Here is a 20,127-nt window from a genome sequence, read left to right on the forward strand (position 1 = left end):
GTTTTCCAACATGTTAATATCTCTGAAATTCAAGAACCAAATATTGTTTTTTCCTTCAGATTATTCCATGTCAAACAGTCAGGTGCAGGCTTCTCCATGTGTGGTCACCTTTTTGCCTATGATACAACCTGAGCATAAAGCTACCTAACCAGGAACATGAGAAAGTTTTCATGATAAAAGCCATTGGGTACAAAGAACAATATGGAATGGGTATTTCTACCCTAATCTACACTACTTTGGAGAAGAAAGCTGTAAAATTTCAAATATCAGCACAGGCTGGTGCTTTATTCCGGGCCTGAACACTAACTCAATTTTGCAAAGAAAAAAAACATAAGATAGGCCAGAAATTGCACTGTAAGTTATAGTAAAACTGTCAGTGGAATGGGTGGCAAGCAGTTTGTTTTGTCCTGGCTGTTTGCATTTGGATTGCGTTTCCAGACATGTAAAAGTTATGTGGGAATAAGGCAGCTGAACAGGTGGTCCTCTTTAAAACTCTTTTCTATTTCAATGGTGTTTCAAAGTGGAGATGAGCATAGAGCACTGGTTGAGGTAGAATCTCTTGCTGTAGCTCACCATCTGCCATTGCACAGTGCATTACAACATTTATTGGCTTTACTTAACTGTTAATGAAAAACTACCATCAACAGCTGCCATCACTCCCACTACAGATTGTAATAAATAATAGTCTGTTTGGCTCACAGCCCTCTTTCTCATGTCGTAGAGAAATAAGAGCTAGGGAGTCCACAAAGATTCAGTAGAACCAGGGGCAAGGAAAGATGGTTGGAACTCTGTGATCAATTTGATTTTTATTGAAATTGTGTTTTGCCCAGCCTTGACAACCATTTAAAAATATACATATGCTTATAAATGGGTAATTAAGAGGATCCCAATTCTGCTTTTCCCCAGGGTCTTTTGCATTGATTATAGTGGGAGAAGAGATTATCCACTGGCCTATTATAGTAAATCCACTGGTCTGTTAAAAATGTTAACAGTTATAATTGGTTATGCACTCAATTTCAGACTCTAGAATTTTGTCTTGTTTTGATGGTTTTTCATAAATTGGCTTTGTTTTACCCCATTTTTAATTAAGTTAAGAAATCCTCTGCTTCATTATCTCTGGGGTTTATTGACTAGATTTTGAAAAGACCTCTATTTCTCTTTGAGCATCTCAAAAAAGTTGCTAGGATCCCAAGGGTTCTCCATAATTTCTACTGGAAATTTGGCTGACCGATATCGATTTGGCTGGTCTCATTTTCAGACTGAGGAAATCCAACTTTTGAAAATATGTCTCCAAACATCTGCTTGTAGGTTTTGTTTCTAATCCTAAACTTGAGTCCTTTATTATTCACACTTAGAAAAGTAATGTAAGTGAGTGGATCACTGTCAGTATGTTAAAATAATAGTATTTATTGACATATGGAGTCACCTTAAGATTAGTAATACAGACACATTCATGGCACATTCAACGTCTCCTCCAAGTGAAAAGGTCCATCCATGTTCTCTACAGATCAGTGAAAAGATGAAAGATTGGATAACTGGAACAACCAGCAACTGTGAAGTGACATGCATATAAGTATAAATCCCAATGAAGAATCCCAATGAAGATGGAGACACAGAAAGCAGAGCTGACTGGTACCCTGCAGTAGGGGCACATTGTATCTTATCCAGACTTCACTTAGGCTTCCCTTAAGTAAGAAAGGGTTGAGAGAAGTACACTACTTCATCCAATAAAAAGCCAACCTAAGAATAGGTTTAGAGATATAGGAAGTGAGCTATTTTCAGAGCTATTCTAGAACAGGTAACTATTTTCTGGCTCTCATCTTATTTTCTTTACCTATCAAGTATTATATTTTAATTTTCTACTATGATAAATCCTCACCATGTAATTCCAAACAAATACCTATATTTGGAATTAGAAAAAAAAAAAAAAAAAAGAAATTTCACTTTCATTTTCATGGTTCTTGACACTATAAGAAGAGAGCACTATCTAAACAGAGGAGCAGTTAGCAGATGAACAATTTTATTATCATATGTGAGACTGGCAAGATCAATGCTGGAACACTACAGACAAATCTGTTATCTAAGTTGTGAAAAAGATACTTAAAATTGAAAGATAGTCAGAAACAAGGAAAGAAGTACAAGTATTTTTCATGGGGCAGAGAAAATGTGCTACAGTAGGAGAATAAAGAAGCTCATCCTGCTTAGAACAGGGAATTCAAGAAAAGAGCAAATATCAAGAAGTGACTTGACAAAGTACATACATATAAATGATTTTCCAGGGATAAACAAGCAGCTAGCAGGCCTCTAGACTGAAGTACACAGTTTTAAAGTTATAAACAAACCTTAGTTCTTCTCCTATACCTTACTGGGCTCATCCCCATCCCCTCCAGTAAGAGGGATTAACTGATGCAATAAAATAACAACAGCAATGGTGACTCCATCTCTGACATCCTCAAACCAGCATCAAATTTTTCTCAGCCAAGCAGAAGTTACTGAAATCAGTACACAGATACCATGATGAATTTAGTGGCCATTAAGGGTGAGGAAGTAAAAACCAGGATATTTCACTCTCATTATTTTTTTAATTTTTTAATTAAATATAATTAAGTGCTGTATTGATAACCTGAAATGATAAACACATTTCTTTCCAAAGTTCCTTCCTTTGGCACAGAAGGGGCTTTCAATAGGTAGCACAGAAACAAGCTGGTTACATCACTGTCTCCAGCTCATTTGACACCCTTCTTTGCTCTCCTGAGCTTGGGACATCATTGAACACAGTGAACATGGGGATCCTATTCCCACTTCTTCCAGCCCTCTCTTCAGCAAAATCTAGTATGTCTGTCCCGGCTTTATACCTCTCACTTTTGTGAGAATAGGGAAGGAATATCTTCTCACCTTTGTAATATACTTGGATAAATTCAAGTGAAGGTTCATATTCAGTTGCCACACATGTCCATAATAAAAAAATAAAATAAAATAAAATAAAATAAAAAGAGGGAGAGAGAGAAGGAATCTGGGTGTTGAATGTCAGAAACACCCAAGGCAGGAACAGATTTAATAGGAAAATTACTTCTCCCTTCATCCAGATCAGACCATCTGGTTGAAGGCACGAACTACTTCATGTAACACAGTCCCAAATCCACAGCTGGGTCACATCTGCCCACATCACTAAGGAAACTTCTTATTTCTGTGAAGTTGCTCGGAGTGAAAGCACCAACACATTTGCTTTCACAACACTACAGATGAGCAGCACCATGCTAGAAATGCAGCTACCATCCACATGTTCCCCAGTGTGATGGTGGGCTCAGGCTGTAGGTCTGTAAACAGTTGGACCCCAAGTTATTTAACATAAAATGGGCTCTTTCAAAGAATATGTTTGAGATACCACTCATTACTAGAAAGACTATTGACACCTGTCTTTCCTTGATATTTCAGTCACAGATTTGGCATCAGAAATGCCAGAGCATGTTGCAATCACTCAGATGACTAATGCATTAAGGTATTTTTGTGGCAGAGAGCTGGAATACTTCCCACATTTCCCCTTTTGTCTTTCAATAGAGACAGATTATCCCTTCCTTTGTCATTTCCCATTAAGTCCCTAAAACGTACACTTCATCAAATCACAATGTCCAAGGATGTTAAGAGCTATATACTCTCCTCCCTAAACTGGCCACTCTATGTAATCTGCTTTTCTGAGAGTTCATTGTCTGAGGATGAACCAGAAATCAGCTTATAGGAACCAGGCTCTGTATGTTTGATGCCCCAAGACCAACACTGTTTGCGCTCTTCAGCTGCAAAACAAGAAGCTGAGGCCAGAGAGCTTTGCAGTCTCAAAGCTCAGAGGCCAGGGGACCTTCAGGCTTGCAACACACAGAACAGGGGGCTTCTGAGATTTCTCAACTCCAGGAAAATGCCGTTTCCTATATAGTATTCAGATCGATGTAAGCTCAGAAGCAATAAAATACATCTCCATGAAAACAGATTCCTAGAGGGACATTAGAGATGTAATTTTTTACCCATGTGAGAACCAAGTTTTAAAGCTGTGCCAGAAACCCAAAGCTCCACTTCCAAATAGTCAAAATTTCCAAATGGTGAAAATTCTCTCTTATATCTTTCCCCCCAGATCATCAATGACCTTTGAGGAAGGGACATGTATAAGTTGTCCTGAAACAGGCAAGCCATCTTTATTTTAAAGCCTGCACAACCCTTCATTTTGTATGAGATGTAAGCAGATAAATCAATGACCATTTCAATTATCTGAGGACTTGTCTCTGTAAGGTAGCTCAGCTCCTACACCTCCTCTCAGGGCTGAAGGCTTGCACTAACCTCCTGGCAGGTCTCCCACCTACCAAGAAAACTGCTGCCTCTCTAGTTGTGGAGGACACAAGCTTTGTAGGCTGCACAAGAAGGTCCATGGTTTGTATGGCTTACACAAATGCAATTGAACGAGCTGGAATAAAACCTTAAATCAGTCTTGGGCTTGCTTCCAGGATCCAAAAGTTTTTGGATTTTTGGATTATGGTTTAAGACTTGCAAAGATTGTGTTGTGATGAACAGAAGAGAAAATGTGTTCTTGCATGTTCTTCTGTGGTTTCTTTCTGCTACTTCTCCAACAGCTTTCTCTAAAATACCTCACAAGTTATTGCTTTCCTCTTCTCACCTTTCAACAGGACATGGGCAAAGCTATCCTTCATTTTATGAAGCCATATAAGGCCACACAAATCCCTGTGTTTTCTGTGTTACATAATGAAACCTATGATAGTTGAAAAGTCTTTGGCATGAGTTACACAATTTCTGCCTATTCAGACTGTCAGTCATTTCTAAGGATTTGCTCCTCTGCATGGACTTCACTGTTTGTGGTGATAGGACTATTTTTAATTCCCTTGCTTCTGCATACCAAGGTCCCAATTCCACAACCCTTCTGCACTTACTCAGGTGTGTGATCTCATCAACTTCTGCTGGCAGTAAAGACTGTCATATGAACGAGCGTGCCAGGGCTCTACACAATTCTGACATATTTTGGGCACAATGCTATCTCCTTTTGACATAAATCCAGAGTAAATCAGTTTAAAATAATAGATTTTTCCTTCTGTGTGAAGACAATGGAGATGGAAATAGTAAGTGGAATAATAAATAGCAGAGTACTAACTAATGCTGTTTAGCTATAAAAACTTTACTTTGTAACACAATGATTGATGTTTTTATTAGCAGCTTCAAATATAAATATTCCCCCTTTACTGTGATCAACAGCTTCAGAGACTTTTGATTATTACTATTTTGTATCCTCTCTGTTTTAATTATAACGTGCTTTGCACTTCTCTAGCAATTTTCATCTGAAATCTTAAATTACTTCACAAGCATGAATTCATTAAACCTTACAACATTCCTCTGAGGAAGTTTTTTAATTAATACACCCAAGTTATGGATGGGCAAATTCAGGCACACAGATAGTAAGTAATTTTCCCAAAGTCACAGAGTAAATCATCAAAAAGAACAGGAAGAGAGTTTAAGGACCACATGCTGCCAGGCCACATGGAGATGAAGCTGGAGAGATGTCTGTAAAACTAACACAGAGCTTGCAGGTTCCCAATGATCAGAAACCAGCTCAGGGTCGTCACCCTTCCCTTCTGCCAGAACACAGACTCCTGCACCATCCCTGACTGTTTCAACCAAATTGGGCTTGAAGGCATCCTGGGATAACCATAGCTTGGCATCACTGAGGATTGCCTTTGACCAAAGAAGAATAGGGATGAATAATAATAGGAATGAATACTCGCTATCAAAGTCTCTGCCACCCCAGTGGAAATACTGCCACTACATGATCATCTGACAGGTTTTGGAGGGGCCTTGCTTTTGCTCAGAGCTCTTTGCATTTTAGGAATGGAACCCTATAAACCAGGCAGCGAGGCAGAGGGCAGTGCCCATGCAGCATCACAAGTGCTGCACGTGCATGGTGCATACAGCTCTGATATTCCTTACCCACAGCTCAATGGGTCCTAAAGGTGCTGGGTATCTTTCCAAACTGGATGAACATTGACAGCTAACTGCTTCAGGAATAATTGCAACTATGTTAACAACGCTCCAAGCACTTTCAGGACTGGTTTAGTTTTCTTTATTTGAATCCTATTCTGAATTAAAATAAGAATTTACCTCAGTCTAACCTTCCCCCTTTCTTTTTCTTCCTTTTTTTTTTTTTTTTTTTTTTTTTCCCTCCCCACCTTATTTTCCTCTTAAATGCTACAGAAATTGCTTTCTTGGGACATGAAAACTAATGTATGCAAATTGTTACATAGCATTACCACTGACATGGTTCCACTATATTGCTGAGATAGTTAATTACTGGGATAATGCAGGTTGTCTGCTCTCTATCCCCTTGTGCCGCTCCTAAAATGAAACAAAGGAAACGACATCAGAGAGACAAAGAAGGAGAGAATTCAGTCCCCTATTAATATCTGCCATAAAGGAAATAAGGATTAAAGGCCATTCGCAGCACACATGGCATACAGCTTTGTATGGCACATATGCTGAAGAGGGTCTTGGAAACAGGTTTGCACCTGGCCGTGTTATTTGTCGAGAGAGAAACCTTGAGATCCTTTCTTAATTTACATCAAATTATTTTTATGCCAAAGGGTATTTCACAGAAATGGGATCTAAGAGAAAAAAAAAAAACACAACAAGGCCCTGGCAAAAACATTGTTTGGATTCACATAACACCTCTGGTCTCAATTCTGCCACTTCTGTCCAGACATCACAAGAACAGGTGACTTACAGTGCCGTTACCTTCCTTGCCTTCTACCCCAAAGAGTATTCTGGGATTTACCTTAGAATTGAAATTGTAATTCCCTGGTGTCTCCCAACAGGGCAATACATTCTCAGCGGCTGTGAGAAGCCTGGTCCTCAGAAGACATAAGTGATATTGTCATCCCCAGGCTTTTCACGCTCTTTGCAATCAATGATGATTTTTCCGAAAACCAGTGACAGAGGGTGGTCTTGAAAAAAAATGACATGATTTGGCCTTAGGAAGCACACAGAGACTTAGCAAAAAATTAAATAAATCAAGAAGCCTTATGGATTCTAATGATCTCATCATTTTTAGAGCTGTTCTGTGGGATTTAATGGCAATTTTAAAAGGATGCTTAAAATCACCATATCGAATACACAATTGTTTATTGCATTTAAAGACTTATTTATTTATTTTTAAATTGTTTCTATTGATCCAATTTAATCTCTTTATGATCACATTTGTGCTGTTCCTCCCTGGTTTTATATGATGCTTCCACAAAGGAGGGCTGTCCCTGTAGATGACATCCATTAAAAGGGTCAGCTGGTTTGAAAGAAAGAGAGAGAGATAATGAGAAAATCGGTGCTCACCAAGTGGGTAGGCAATAACACCCCACCTCCAGCTATCTCCAGCCAATAAAAATATGTGGCGATGAGGTAATGCTTGCATTAGTTACCCTATGGCAGTGCTTGGGTGGTTTGTAATTCTCCTTAAACCAGACAAAACCGGGAAGCTTCTCTCTATTGTGCTGGTAGAAATGAGCATCCGAATTCATATCTTCATAGCTACAGGGAAAGGGGGCGGTTGGAAGGAAGCATGCCAGTGCTCCAGCTCCTCTTCCCTTCTTTCTTTTGTAACATATAAGCAAGTTTGAAGTGTTTTACTCGCATAAGTTAAAGGAAATCTAAATGGGTGTTTTGGGCTGTGATGCTGGCAAATCCCAGCATGGGCTGGTTCTGAAGGCTTTTAAATATATTCAGAAAACTGCCCTTTTTGTATCACTCACATTCCTCCTTTCATCATCCCAGTGCATGCAAGGAAGGAAAAAAGATTTTGCAACTCAGTATTTGTACTGAGTTCCCCTATCAGTAGGGGAAAAGACCAGAAATCTTGCTTTGTTTTCCTCTGCTGGCATATTCCACATGCACTTCAGTCATACCCGTGCATTTTCTCTGACAGGAGGATCATCTTATCCTGGTAGGGCCAGTGCTGCCAGGCAGCAGTTGGTACGTGAGGGCCCCCCTAACAGGGGAGCATGGTCAGCTGTAGACCTCAAAAGCAGCTTGCCTGTTACAGGCACCACCTTGGGAGGGAGAGAATAATTCCCTTCTTTGCTCTCAGGCCCAGGCTGCCTCTGTAGATTTAGCAAGACAGGAGAAACACCTTGCTACTAAGTGCACGTGGTGGGAAGTCAACAGTGAGGAAGAGAGTAGCTGTGCATGGCAAACCCTGTCCAGATATCACAGAAGCTTTCCCTCCTGCACCCAGAGCACAAGCTAGTCTGGTCACATTTCCCAGCCACTCTCCTGACTGCAAGAGCAATTTAAAATGGATTAGCTGCCCTCTGTGCTTGTGCATCACTGGTTGGATAATTGTCCTCGGCTGGCCGAACATTTTTAAGTGCTTATTTTTCTGCTAGAAAAAGTATGTCTCCTTTCAATCAAGCACAATTACCCCAACCATCTCTTTTAATTGTCTTTCCAGAAGATATATTCATTCCTTAGGGGCTTTCTTGCCAATACCAGTGGATGTTTTATTAGGGAATTATGTTGAGCTGCTGGTGCTGGTGGCCATCTTTCATCTGCAGCAAGCCAGTGTTAAAACTGCACGGATATAGATACTGGGATGGCTTGTGGGCACAGGGGGATGGGGCAGGAATGGAAATCTAGGCACACACATGTGAGTAGCAGTTGTGCCTCTTGAATTAGAGCCAAAACTCCACAAATGCCCAGCTGGGAGAGTCCATATGGAGTCTCTGGGACTTGAAGCCATGGGGATGTTACTTATTTTTGAGATGTCTTCCCAATTTTAATTGCTGAAATGGCCTCTTTTCTTTATCTCAACAGGACTTACAGTGGGAGTCCAGAGATGCACAGCTTGGCTGCTATTCTAATATAAATCCACCTTGACAAGGGCACTGGGAATTCAAAATCCATTGCCACTTTACACAGCTCTCAGCTCCAGCCCAGTTGGGTAGAAACAAAAGGAGACATGGGAGCACGTTCTCTATGTGCAGTGCATCTGCTTCAGTGGACCAAGAAACATAGGTAAGTCCAGTGAGAAGAACAAACACTTCACCCTAAATGTAGAGTCCAATGAACCTTCTTCCTAAATGCAGGAATTACACTGGCTTTGTACAACATATTGGGAGAAGATTTAAATGCAAGAGAGAAAAGCCTATATTTAAAAAAGGAAAGAAAAAATATATATTAATTTAACCTTGAAAAACTATTTAGAATTTAAAAATATTTATCATATGTACATTACATTTTACTATGTCTTCTATTTTAATAACCAGCTTGTTAAAATGTATTATTATTTGCACAGGTTTCTCCTTTTTTTTTTTTTTTTCCCCTTTTCTCCACAGCCAATAAAAAAAGGCATTTTGAACAGATTTCCTTACTCGTCTCCGTGGCAGTTGTTTTGCAACATGAATGAAGCACCACTCTTGGCAATGACAACTTGTCCTAGTTCCTCATCACTAAGCAATGCACAATGGATGTGCAAAGATGTGATGAGGATGCTCTTCAAGATGTTCATGGATATCTAAGTAGCATCATTCCAAATTGGTGGAAATACTTGTCCATCTACTCCTTGTGGCCATTATATTAAAGGACTCTGCCTCTGTAGGGATATTGACTATGCAGATGCTGCCGTTTGGTATTTCAGGGCTGCTCTAGCCTACCTGAGCTACAGGAGACTGTAAGAAGTTGCCTGAAAGACAGCAAGTACTGGAGAATACAAGAAGAGTTGGCCACAGCTGTCTCAATGCAGAAGAAAACTGGGAAACTTTGATATATAAAATAGCCTCCTCATGTCTGATGGAAAACACAACTCAATGCTAGGCAGTGCAACTTCTAGAAATGGGACTTTGGGGAGGTTGAAGAGCTGTGTGCAGGCAGGGGTAGCGTGGAAAGGAACCACCAATATTTTTTAACAGGGGAATATTATGAGGCCAGTAACGGGGAGACTACAGATATCACAGTAAGAAGAAGAAATAACAAGTCCTAATCCTAGCCATCAGTTGCTCAGTGCATGAGTACAAGGGCACTGCAGTGCCTACCTCACCCCATTACCCTGTGAAAAGTATCTCTCCCATTAGACACAGCCCCATGTGTCTGCCATGTGGGATGGAAACAGCCATACCTTATCTCAGCTGTATCACAACTGCATTCAACAACAAAAGACCTCTCCAAAAGATGTCCTAGAATGTCATAACCTGACTGAGCTACAAGAAAATGTAAGCATTTTAGCTCTATGCTTACAGCATAGCATTCGGTGGTCCTTATGTTATATAACTCCTTTTGCCACTGATGAAAATATTTTATTTTTTAATCTTTCTCCATGCCCCTTCAGCCTCCAAGTGTTGATTTGAATGCAGCTTTTCAGAGTCTGTTCATTAAGTGCTAAACCTTTTGTGTGCCTTTCCTTCAACAAAACAAATCTACCTACTGAGGTCCTTTGCTCTGCAGAGGTGACTCTTGTATCCTTGAAAGATGAGGAGATAATGCTACCAGAAAAGCTAACAAGCAACAAGGGGAAACTTGGTGACCACAGAAACTGGACCTCTGTAACGAGATACAAATTGTAAATGAGACAGCACTGACACCATGTCCTTCTACACACAGGGACAACATCATTCACCTTGCCAAATAATCGGTGTGCCACAAAAACAGGCAAAAACTGGGGTTTATCTACACTGCATAATCTCTAGTGCAAGCTGAACTAAAAGGTAAACTTAATCTGGAGGAGGGTGAATGTGCTCAGCAAGAACTGCAGAAGGAGCTCAATTATTACTACAGGCAATGGGAATTGGGGGTGGGGGGGGGGGGGGGGGGGGGGTTCAACACACAACTACATCACATTTATTCAAAGGAACACAGGCAAAGGGTCTTTTGAAATTCTTAAAATAATCATCTCTGCTGCTTTTATGAGCCAGTTCATGGAAGACCAAAACTGGAGCACAGCTCTCTAAGAACTTCTCCACAAGCCCTCACTTTGCTTGCTGGGATCTGCTGGCACCTATCACTTTGTGATCAGGGGGATACATTTGTGCTTTGCACAAGCAGATTTCTTTTTTTTTTTTTTTTTTTTTAATATAAAAAACAGGATATGTTTCAGTGTCACAACTTCATGTCCATGTAAGGATCTCAGGAAAAAATGATTAGTCAATTATGGAGAAAACATCCAGTGCCAGAAACATTCATTCTCCAAATCAGCAGGGGAGTTTTAGAAGATGCATACATCTACAAGCATCAGTGCACTAGTCAGGTATTAAATATAGGAAATTAAATACAGGAAGAAGGTGTTGCTGGCAGCAGTTATTCATTAACAACCTAACTTGGTTCAGTGTTTTTTTTTTTTGCACCTTTCTTTGAGGTGAGTTGTTTTGGTCACTCTCAGATACATGGTATCAGACAACAGAAGCTACTGACCTGGCTACATACAACAATTACATTTATCTTCCTGCTTTTATAGTACTGAGCTGCACATCTATAGCACCTTTCACTTCAAATCCCTGAAATGAAGCAAGTCTAAGGACAGGACCTTCAAAAGCTATCATGTGTCTCACTCCAGTGCATTTCAGCAAAAGTTAAGTGCCTGCTTTCGCCTTACTCTGGAGAGGCTTTGTACTATTTGGTCCTCCTGAAAATCATCAGGAACCCAGAATCTGCAGCAGCATACCAGAAGGACTGAATTTCCATTAACATTAATGAAAAGGCTTTTATTAGGTTCAGCAGTATGGAGAGGCTGATAGCTGATTCATCTTTGTTAGGCTCTGTGAGGCAGGCAAACCCTAAATGTAATGACTTAAAGCACTGCTTGGATGCAGCATGTAAAACAAGGCACAGTGCTGGGTGTGGAGGGCTGGCAAACAGCAAGCACATCAGATTTAATCCACAAAGACAGGTAACAAACACAACGCAATACTTAAGCCACAAATTGGCCAGACAGGTAGCAATCTTTCCTGCAAGGGAAAAAATGCCCATCTGAGATTCAGATTAGTTAGCAGTAAAAGGCATGAGTAACATGGTCCTGTTTATCACAACTGTTTCATTCATTCCTGATCCACAGGAAAGAAATAATAACAACTGATAATGTTTAGCATTTTTGTGTCACTGCTTATTTCAAATCACAAAACAGTCATTTAAGCATTTTGGTACAAAGGCTAGTTTATACATGGGTCTCTGAACCACTGAAAAGAAGCCTCTGGAAGAATAACATAATTTGCAGTAGCAGTGGGAAAAGGTGGTTTAGGTGGAAGATGATGAAACAAATAGCTGTTCCTGTGCACAATGTCAGGAAATGCTGTGACTGCGTGGGGGCTGGAAGACCCTTGATGCCAAAGGCAGCAGCATCCAGAGGACACCTGTGCTGCACAGCACCTGGCTTCCACAGGAAGAAGGGAGTCTGAGGTACAAAAAAACAAAAGGTAATTCTGTTCCAAAAATAGTTTCTGTCTGCTGATAAGCCCCCTGAACATTAGAAGAAAATGAAGGGGAGACAGGCTTAGAAGGCATACAGATAGGGATGTGAGGTTGCTGAGCCAATATCGGTAGCCCTTAAGGGACCCTGATGCATAGCCAAGGCCTGCTGTGCTGCCTGTGTGCACAACAAAAAGACAGAGATCACTTCTTAAGAAGAACCACAGTACTCTTATTGGAAATGGTTTTTATCTTCAGGAAAAAAAAAAGCTTTCAGCTCCCCACTCCTCAGCATTAGTGTTGCCTGCAAGACCCTTGGTTCCAGCAAAGTTACCAAGTCACTACCTGACACCTCTGGGTCAGGGCTTCTACACATGGAGATGGCTGCATGGGTGGGTAGGGCACCTATTTTCTCATTTGTCTTTGGGCTATGTAGCATTTAAACAGGCCTCTTGTTTCCCTGGCATGCACTTTAAGGGAAGAAAAAAAAAGAGCAGCAGGGCTACATGGAGACCATGCAATGTAAGTAAAGAGGTTTACTTTTCCAGAATATCTTTGAAGGACAAAGCTGAGAACAGGAAGAATGGCTTCGCAGTAGAGAATGAAGTCCTAACATCATTTAAATGAAACAGGTTTCCCCTCATTTATGCTGTCAGGATATTACTGGCTTTTAGAACAGGTTAATCCAAGAAGTAACCAAATGAAACAAGAGAACTGTCATTGATGATATGCCTTTTATCCTCCTGTTTCTGCTTCTCTTACTGCAAGAGATTTCCTCTCAGCTGGAGGAGGCAGTGACAGCTGGTGCTGGCCCATGACTCATGCCTGCAATGGGCTGGGCAAGACCTCGGTGGCCTCAGAGGCTAAGTTAAAATTCTTTTGTCATAGGAGAGGAAAGGAGCTGGAAGACATCCCTGTCCAAGGCATTCCTCCACCCTTCCCCTGCCTGAAGTACCACAGGAGATGAACAGAGGGGAAACAGAAAACCTGTAGATTCCTTGGCAGAAACCTTGCCATGGGATTGCTCACTGCAGGGGATGGGGCCTTCTTGTGTACAAGATGGAGAGCAGGCACCAGAAAAGGACTGGCACAAGTTTCAGGCAGAAGGGGATGTGCAAGGCCCATACAACTCCTTAGTCTATGAGGAGCTTTATCCAGGCCCACTTACTTGTGGCATCAGCAAACTCTACAGAAACACATCAGTGCATAGAGCAGCACAGAGCAGAGGCAGCTGTCACAGGCCAGTCACTCGGCAAAAATGCATCAGGATTTCATCATAAACAGTGTCCTACCCTAGGTGGTCTTTTGGAAAAGGCTCTCTGCTTTAAGAGCTTAACTGACGAAAAACTGCAAAAAAATGTGTATGTATACATATATACATTACACCACACTGGGTCAAACCCTGGGGGCAAAATATTTTGCCTATGTTCAATATGAGTATTTTATATGTACCTCCTCCAGGTGACTACCTTCTCACCCAGCTGGTGGTGTTGTCCCATTAGAAAGCCATTTGTTCTCCAGTACTGAAGACCATTGTAATACTGTTTAATGACTATTTGCCATCAGACAACAGGGATGTCCAAGTCCCTTTTTTTCTGCCAGTCCCTCAGCCTCAGTTAGTATAATTATATGAAGTTATTTTTAAATATAGAAACTTAGAAATACAGGCACTTAGAAATAAAAAACAAACAAACAAAAAAAAAACACTGCACAACTAAAGAAGTACTTGCACACACAAATGTGTCAGCTAGCTTGCTTTGCTTCATTTTCTCCCAGTTTCAAAATTTAAGCCTCTGGAAAATATTGGCAACTCTTACATGAAATTTGATTTAAGAAAAACACACCCAACAGTGATTTTGATAATAGGATGATTGTTGTGTGACTCACCTCGTAAGTATAACAACTGAGAGATTATAAAGTATGCACTTGGGCTCTGGACTGCCCACCTACACTCAATTTCCTTTGACTGCGGAATGTCCTTTGGCAGCTTTGCAGCTAACCGATACCCAGGAGTCTAAGGAAAATACTAGAACTTGTACAATATTATTGGTCTAAATGCTGTGGACTCGTATTTCAGCCAACCAGCACAAGGTTACTTGTAAAACATAGCCACACCTTGTGAGAGACAGTACTTCATAGGGCCATGGTTGGAAATTCTGTACTCAGACAGTACAGAGATAATTACAACTGCTAGGTAGATATTACACCAAAACGCAACTGCAGTTTTTTCCTTTCCTGCCACGGCCTTTTGCCTCACAAACCAAGCCATGTGCTACTTAAAGAGGAGCCTGGACAGCTATACACCCTGTACACAGTGATATGAGTGTTGATGGAAATAATGCTTCTTAACACAGCTACCCACCTGCATTACTTGAGTGCCGTGCCTAATGCACATTCATCACTCCCATACCATGCTTCCCTGTGGAGCTGTGACTACCTCTGTTGAAATCCCTTGGTGGACATTCAACACGCTTCTGTTGCATGTTAAGCTTCCTGTGAGAGTGAGCGGAGGCTGCTGTAGCAGTATTTTCCTTCACTTTTGGTGTATGTGTCATTCAGTATAACAGACTGCTTGCAGCCCCGAGGTCAGAGGTGGCCTTCACTGTTCTTCAAAACTACCATACCCGCATACAGTTCTCAGTCTTCTTCAGTGCTCACTGAGGTTCTCATAACCCTGTAAACAATTCAATCCCTACCCTACATGCAGCTTTCCTCAGAACTGGAGCCTTTTCAAGGAAACAGACTCTCCTCTCTGGATGCAAAGGTTTCTCTTGTCCTCCCAGTCCAGTGCTGCTCTTAGGCTGTCTCAGAGCACAGCATTAACCCTAGAAGCTTCTGTTTGTTCTTTCACATCTTACGTAGCAAGACAAAAGTGTGTTCTGCTCAACTCACTATAAGCTCAGTACTCCATCAACAGTTTCATATTCATCACTCTGAAGCACTAAGCAACCACTCTTAGGCCCCCCAGTACAACAGACATGGACATACTGGGAAGAGTCTAACAGAAAGGCTACTAAGATGGTCAGAGGACTGGAGCATCTATCCTATGAAGAGAGGCTGAGAGAGATGGGACTGTCCAGCCTGTGGAAGATGAGCTCAGGGGGCATCTTAACAGTGCATCTAAATACCTGAAAGCAGGGTGCAAGGAGGATGGAGCCTGGCTGTTTTCAGTTGTGCCCAGTGCCAGGTCAAGTGACAACAGGCACAAGCCGGAACACAGTAGGGTCCCTCTGAACATCTAGGAACACATCTTTACTGTATGGGTGACTGAGCACTGGCACAGGTTGCCCAGAGAGGCTGTGGGGTCTCCTCCTTGGAGATCTTCAAAAGCTGCCTGGACATGGGCCTGGGCAGCCTGCTCTGAGTGGCCCTGGTTAAGAAGTGGGGTTGGGCCAGATGACCTTCAGAGGTCCCTTTCAACATCAACTATTCTGTGAAGCCAAAGCAGGTTTCACCAGCTGTGAGCTTTGTCAGAACTGTGAGTCCATCCAAAGAGAAATAGTCTTTTTACTTCAGTGGCTGCTGGACTGAACCGAACCCAGGAGAATCCAGTAAAATCCCCAGTAATAGTATCTGGGGAACAACACACAGAAATGTCAGCATGAGAATTTCTAAACTAGGAATGTTGCAAAGCCAGAACAAGCAAATTGCAGAAATTTCAGCAGCATACTTCAACACTAGAGAGCCTGGAGCAGGAGGTCAGCAACACCCAGCTGGCACACTCAGTGCCTTAGTTGACTTTAAAGAAAGACAAAGGCTCACTTATAATGTTGAGAGTATTAAAGTGCTGCCTGATTCCACATTTAGGTAGCCATTGATCTCTCACTTCTTTTTTAGCCATTAATAAAAACTCACTTTTTCCCCCCTCAAAAAAAAAAAAGTTAATATGATTCTAATACTCCCCCCCCAGCCCTCCCCAAGTACTTATAATCATAAAGGTCTTATAATCATAGTTCCTACCCCCCCCCCCCCCCCCTCCCGGAGAGTTGTGATCTCTAGGCTAACAACTTCAACCTGCTCCCCAAACGATACAAAACCACCCAGCCCTCTGCTCCACAGAGAGCAGAGCCACATGTTAAGGCTGTTGCATGCTGAAAAGGGACCTGTACCGTAATGGTGCAGGGTTGGGGCATGCCTCTGCTCCCGCTTCAGAGAACCCTTGCACTGCAGGATGGGCTGCTCCTGCCTGGGATCCAGTTTCCAAAGGACTGTGTCACTGCCACTTCCTCTGCACAGATCCCTGTGCAGAAATAAACTCAAACCCAGCACATGCACATGAACGCTGGTCTGCTGGGTTCACCTGTTCACTTCACCATGTGTTGTCATTTGTACCGTAGCTGCACAGCTACAACATGTTACATGCTTTCCAAGCCTGTAGGGGAAACCAATGCTCCTGCACAGCCAGTCTTAGGCCGCAGTGCCACATTCCTTGAAAGCAACAGGTAAGGGCCAGATATATGTCAGCAGCACAGACAGTTGGATGGTCCTGATCCAAAATCCTGTGAAAGCAGTGGCAAGACTCCCACAGACTTCAAAAAAGCTCTGCCTGAACAGGAAAGAAGCAGAGAGAAATGTCACAAGGGATGGCATACATCTTAGTTCAAGTCCATTACGGAACTGAGTTCCACCTTTTTCACACAAGTCAGCAGCCTTCCCATGGACCCATCTTTTGTCCTTATCTCTTCCCTCCCTGCTTTGAAAACAGGCTGATATCACCAGGTTAATTTATGGCATTGTAGCTTAGTCCTGACAATCATTTTCTCCCTGAGAGCAAACCAGGAAAGGCCTCACCTCTCTCAGGACCCTCCATGACAGCCACACCATGGGAAGGAGCAGGCTACCAAGTCTCATAGTGAGACCTGTGTGCTCCTGGCACTACACACACACTTGCTCCACTAGCATGAGATGTCATTGAGAGGCTACAGGGAAGCCTCATTCCTGCGAAGACAGCTCACCTAGCCCTCAGCATCTGCACAGACTTTGTGTTACTTCACTTTTGCATGATGATTTTCATGCTTTCCTGTTTAGCTTTTCAACAATGCTTTGTATTTGGGGGCCACAAAACCACATATCAGGACACTCACACATTCTTTATAAGAGGAAAGAATTCCAGAGTTTTCACTTCTCAGCTTAATTTCTTAGGTCCCAGACCAGATTGTCATTTCACTTCTCCAGAAGCCAAATAACTAAGGGCTTGACAAATCCAGTAGTGGTCTTAGTATCTGTACCCATGACATGAGGATGGAGCTACAGTGCTCAGCAGAAACTGAACAAATAACCTTCTCCTGTCCCAGCCTCTGAGCAGTGAGCTCAGTGCACAGCCTATTGACTATCTCTTGTGTTTCATTCAGTGCTAAGCACAAGGTTAGTACATTAAAATGTAGAAAGTAACAATAATAGATTATCATAGCATTGTTCTGCTTCACTGGAGGCAACCACACTTGTTTCAAAACAAGCAACACAATTTTGCACAGCAGTTATTTTTTGAAGGCCTTAAATGCTGCAGGTAAAAAATAATTATCACAGAATCACCTACAGGAAGAGCAACTGGAATAATCTAGGAGCTGCTTTCCCACTTCACATTGAAAAAAAAATGTTTTTTACTTCTTTCAAAAAGAAAGAATCACCAAATGATTGTCATGCATGTGTGTGCAAATGCTCATGTGCATGCACACGCACACACTGCATGCAGGCTGATTCAGCAGTGGTACATACAATGCTGTGCAAACCATTACAAGTTCTGCAGTGTGAAGGACATCCCATTGACTGGCCGCAATGTGAGAAGCCAGGAATTCAGTTCTCAGAAGCTTTTTGCCTTCTGGAAGGCTTTAAATAAAATGGGAACTATCATCTTTTGCCTAAAGATTGTGGTACTGTGATAAATAGAAAATCCAATTAATCAGGAGCATTATGTCTGATTTGTTCAAACTTGTGGCTGAGCAGCTATAAATTATATCACCATATTCAATTACTGGAAACAACATTTCCTGCATAAACCAACCTCTGCAGCCTGTAGGGAGATCTCCCAATTTCAGATGTACGTTTGTTAATCACAGTTTTAATTTTTCACTTGAAAGGAAAAAATAGAATCAGTGCAGAGCAGGAAGTTCAAATAGTCTTTAAATCTGGAGTGTTAAAGTGTTTGAGCATCAATCTCTAAACTCATAAAAATAAACACATAGTGTAAATGGGCATCTTAAGGATTCCTCTACTGATGTGCCAAAATAATATGGACATTTCCAGTTAAAATCAATTCCATAACAGTACTGATCAAGTCAAAATTAAAACACTTCACCAGATGCGCTGATTTTGATGAAGTTTTTTAACAGGTCTCAAAGCTCTAAGGTAGACTGGTCATTTCTTAAGAGACAACCTGAAGGGAATACCAGATTTATATTTATATATATATATATATATATATATATGTATATATATATATGTATATATATATACGTATATATATATACGTATATATATATATGTATATATACATACATATATATATATATATATATTTTTTTTTTTTTTTCTCTAATGAACGGTTTTGAAGTTATTCCAAAGTAGACTGCAAACAAAATCTAACACTTTTAAAGTTATGCCAATAAATTAGTTAGAACTACTGTTCACTAGTACCCAAGTTCACCTTCAGTGTATTTTACCACCAGGAATTCTCTCAGGTTTATATATACACACAGACAGGCTCGTATGTAAGTGCGGGAAATGTTAGGCCTAGGGAAAGGAGCCAAACGGTCATCCTTTGAGACTACTTTATAGGGAATGCTATTATATATCTGGCCAACAATTGAAGAATATCACTGCACCACTGGTGCAAGAAGTGACTATGTTGCAAGTTAACACCTCAATACAATCAATGCTTCAAAAGATACCAGCAGATTCAGGAAAATCAGATACCCGAGAATCAACCCCAAACACCTCCATAATTATACCTGGGAATTTGGCGTTTCTACATGCTGGACTTGAGCATCTCTACCTTGAACCCTGCTGCATTGCATGAGCCTTTGCTCCAGCTCTACATATTGGACTAGCAGAAGCCTCTCTTTCACATCCCAGCACTTCATAGGTATTCACACAGCTCTAAGGGAAGTGAGACAATAGAGGTAATGGACTCACAGTCCTAAAAGATGACAAAGACTTTGTGAACAGGACAGTCCTAGGCATCTTCCTTCTCTCACGCTGCTTGCCCTATCTGTAACCCTAGTAATTTATATTAACTTACTGTGGCATGACAACAATAATTGTCTCTAGTAGGTCCTCTTGGTTTAACTTGCTTAAAATACTGATTGCTCTTGCCTACTTACAATTTATCTTCTTCAAAATTCCTAACATTACATCAACAGCACTGTCAAGAGGAGTGTAGAGAAGACACTACCTGATATTGTATTTCCAAAAGCCACCTTGAACAATAGTAATGGGAAGACGTGGTTGAAAAGATGGCAGCTGGGTATCACAATATGCTTGTGCCTTCATTATTGCTGACTCTAGAATTGATTTTATAGTAGTGAGTTTCAGTGGTCAGACTCCTCATACTTTCATATGAGGAAGAGCTGTCAGAATACAGCACCAAGGCAGAGAGTTGGAGTTAGCTACTCCATTCCCAGAGAAGCACCCAGACATCTGGCTCTTCAAAGTCAGAGCATTGAGCTGATTTTAAATGCCTGTACCACTGTCACTACTGCTATA

The sequence above is a fragment of the Aythya marila genome, assembly GCF_965140915.1.
Source record: "Aythya marila genome assembly, chromosome: 3".
Classification (NCBI taxonomy): domain Eukaryota; kingdom Metazoa; phylum Chordata; class Aves; order Anseriformes; family Anatidae; genus Aythya; species Aythya marila.